This window comes from Macrobrachium nipponense, chromosome 19 (assembly GCF_015104395.2).
Source record: "Macrobrachium nipponense isolate FS-2020 chromosome 19, ASM1510439v2, whole genome shotgun sequence".
In the NCBI taxonomy this organism is placed as follows: domain Eukaryota; kingdom Metazoa; phylum Arthropoda; class Malacostraca; order Decapoda; family Palaemonidae; genus Macrobrachium; species Macrobrachium nipponense.
Window position 1 is genome coordinate 37,178,324 of NC_061088.1, and position 4,438 is coordinate 37,182,761.

Consider the following 4,438-nt stretch of genomic DNA (forward strand, 5'->3'; position numbering starts at 1 on the left):
CTGCAGAGTTCTTTGAAGAAGAAAATTTGCCCTGCTCTCCCTCTCACTCCTGCTGCCACCTCTCAGCCTATCCAACACCCAATAATCCTCCATGGATACCTGTGTATGGGCATTGCAATAAACAAGAGCACACTATGGAGCAGTGCCTCTCAAAAGCTGATCCTCCTCAGCCAGCTCCCGCTACTCCTCAGAATGGACAACCCCATCATCATAATAATAAGAATAACAGCCATTGGAACCAAAACAACAGGCCCAGGTCTGATTTTAGCAAGAGTTTCTGTGACTCATGCAAAGTGCATGGGCACACTGCTACCTGGGTGGAATGCCCCAAGAAAGCTCCTGTTTCTGCCATTGCTATAGCAGTGATGAATCCTCCAGCTCTAGGCCCTCCTGCTCAGGGCCCTATATTTGTCGCACCTACCAGAGGTCTCTATCCTGCCCACCAGGTCCGAGCTTTCGACAACACTGGTGCGTAGGTATCCATCATTTGAGAGGATAAAATTCCTTCATCACGATAGAGAGCCTCAGCCATGTCAAGATGTTCTTGCCTACTGTCTGGTTGAGAGTTACACGACCTCACCGCTCTAAGATATGTGCCATGGCAGTAGCAACCTATATTCCAGGAGGTTATGACGTCCTGCTAGGACAAGATTTTAAGTCTCCTCTTACCTTTGTACCGTCTCAGGGCCCCACCCTTACATAGCTCCAAACCCATTCCATGGGCCTCCAAGAACTACCCCTACACGGCCAGTGCCACTTGAATGTACCAGGCAGTGTAAGGCTATGTCCCTCATGGACGTTGGGCCACGTTCAAATCCTCTCACTAAGCCAGGAACAGCCTCAGTGACGGTGCAAAGGCAAGACTCAAGTCTCCCTCCCGGAGCTCTCAGTCCTGGCCACTTTCCCTCCACTAGCTTAGCCCCACTACCCATGCCGGCAGTCGAGGAAGAGCCAATTCCAATAGGAATCCTTCAGGACACCCATGACCATAGCAGACACTCCACCAATGGTGCAGCCTCACAAACTGCCCCGGAGTCAGTCATCCCAACTTGTAAGCCCATCCTGAATACCGTTACCTACTCCACTTCCCCTCCGTCAGCAGCTAACCAGTCCCAGAGTAATGACTCTGATGAATCGTATTTGGCCGAAGAACTCAGGGAACCTAGCCATGCAGCATTAGGTACGGGAACAAGTGCCAGTGACCCGGTTGTCACAGCAGCCAGAGCCGATGCCCCCCCGGCATCCTCAAAGGGCTTGAGTATTTCAAGGCCCCCAGGGGATCGTCAAACCAACCTCGGAGAGGTTGAAGGAAAAAGGGAAAAGGGCGTCAAGGTTTTCAGAAACCTTACGAGAGTTAATAGTCTTTCCGCACTAGTGCCACCCTCTTATAGAGAATTCTGACCCTCTCCATCCAGATGAGAGTGCCAGATTCGGCTACTTTTACATCCTTCTTATCCTTTTGTAACTTTCGATTTTTGTACTGTCTATATCTTTTCTTCCACAGTTTCCTTTCCTCTTCATCAGGCATTTATTTTCATTGCATGCTCCACTTAGGCAGAGCCCCATCTGACAGCTCTTCTGGCTTTATAAATTAGTACTTTGCTCGGAACTACTATCATAAAAGTGCCAAAATTGGCACAGTGCCCCATTCTAGGCACTCGGCATTCCATGTGACTAGGAAAAATCTTAGCCAGTATATATATATATATATATATATATATATATATATATATATATTATCATAAACTGCTCGTCCCTCAGTATACAATGTGGGGATGTGACCTTCTGGCACTCCTAAAATGGCCTTGTGAGGCAGGACGAGGTTTATAACAGACAAAAATCTACGGCTGAAGGCTGATATTACTGTAGGAGGAATTTACATAACTCTGGACTTGAGTTTAAATGAACTATCTTTACATTTAAATTACATGTAGGTCCAGAAATTAATGGAAGGTGGTTGATTGCAGGTCCACCGGAAACACGTGGATGAGAAATGACCCAGACCCCAGAGATATGAATTTGCGCAGAGCGGATTATTTAAATGCAATCGCCATTTCCAAGGGTTCCCAATATTTCTCCCACAATCAGGCATGGTATTTGACTGCAAAGAGATTGCATTCTAGCATCGATACTAAGGCAAGTGACACATGGGAAACGTTGCACACTACTCACACTTTAAAGTTCACTCAAGGGGGCATAAAATGACTGGGAACTTATACAGGAAGGAATACTACATTGCTTGAATTAATTAGGGGGATGTTTAATATCATTACTAGCTTCACAAGGGGAATTAATCACAGCATTGACCCAAGATTGGGTCTATATATATATATATATATATATATATATATATATTTATATATTTATATATATATATATATTATATATATATATATATATAATAATACTATATATATATATATATATATATAATATATATATATATATATAATAATATTCCTAATCTTTCCGTAATCTCATTGCATTTTCCTCTACCATGCTTTAATTTTACAGGTCTTTACAGTTGTGCATAAAATCTAATATTTTGAACTATGGTAAAATGCCTCGGTTAAGTTACACCTGAATAAAAGAGGTAAAGAACAAGAACAACAACAACAATATTAATAATAATGTCATCATTATGATTATCAAAATGACAACAAAACGACAACGACAATTATAATATTACAATAACTACAGACATCAATAAAAAGAGCAATAAACTTTTCAGGCGCAGATAAAAGCAACATTATCGCTACAGATCATATATGTTTTGAGGCATTGAATGCCACAAGTATTTTCGTGTAGTACATATTGTAGAAAGATACCACATAGACCGTGAAAGAGAGGCGGAAATTACATACTTGCGCATATTGTTTATACGCATATAACTGAGAGAGAGAGAGAGAGAGAGAGAGAGAGAAGAGAGAGAGAGAGAGAGACTTGCAAGCATAAACATTTAAACATGCGAACACTTCTTACAAGTAAACACATCATCCACAGGTACAAACACACACACGCACAGACAACGACAGACGCTATTAACCTCCCTTTTAGCAAATTTTTCACACCCTTCAACCACAGTTAGTGACGCAGGAAACATTGTTCCTGACAACAATCGTCTCCGCATACCAACGCGAGAACAAGAAATCCATTTAGCATATTCCTTAAGTCCTCACCACAGGATACCAGTTTCTAATCTTACGACGACGCCTCTCGACTTCCTATACTTACCGCAATTAGGACGTCCTTCAACAAGTCTTTTCGTCGTTGAGGCAGAACTTACTCTGAAACTTTGTCATCCGTAAACGAAATGAAATGTTTCTTTCAAAAAAGAAAATGGTGCATAAAAATCGTACGTAAATAATTCATGTGCGGAAAAGGCTGGTTCACTGTAGGTACAAGTAACATATGCACGCACTTCCCCACTATTAACTAAACCTTTTACTATACCGCTGGTTTTCTGAACTTGGCAACGTTTGCAAGGGCGACCCACAGGAAATGTTAGGCACAGTCTTCTTGAACAGTTGATTGGGAGATAGGGATTTGTTGCCAAGAAGACAAAAGATAACACCTCAGTGAATCACTTCTAGACCGTGGGGTTGGAAAGGCTTGTATGTATGTGTTGGTGTGCCCTGGCCAACAACTCCTATCTCTTTAAGTTATTATTGTTCCTCGTTTTTTTTATTTTCCCTCAATTCTTCTTGCCTATCTTGCATATGATCTCTTCTGCCATGCAGTCAGGCATTAACTAACCCCTTTGTAACATTCACTAAATCTAGTTTACTCATTCCACCACCTAATTATCTTTATTCCTTTATAACATGCAAATATGCCTATTAAACACTCTGCTGGCCCTATCCTCATATTTTACATACTCATCATCTTCTTCCATTTCCACGTACTTAACCCTACAAGAAAGTAAATGAAGAGAGGAATTTGGTTTATCAGTAAATTTTAGAACAGTACTCTGAAATGGAGAAATGCGGTCTGAGTTAAATGTAGTTATGGGTCGTTGGAGCAGTTGTTTGAAAGATCTGATGAATGCAGATGTAGAAGAAAGAGGGAGCTGGATACTCTCAGAGTTGATGAAGACATCCAGATTTGATGGAATTACAAATGATACGGTTCAGTTTGGTGGTGAAAGTTCACTCAGTGGTTGACCATGGTTTACAGGGTGTCTGAAGGGGGATGATTCCAAGCAGGAATGGGAATATATGAGCCGGATAACGTCGCAAAAGCTGAAGCTGGGTGTTCTTATTTGATTAAGCAGTTTCCTTAAGCAGGGGGTGGTTCTTAAAAGAAAAAAAAAAGTCACTACCAGTAAAACAGCAAAATCGTGGATGAAACCCACGTGCAAAAACATCCACAGCACGAAATGCTTCATACGCCTATACAGGAACCTAATCAGCTTCTGCTATAAATCTTCCTCCCATTA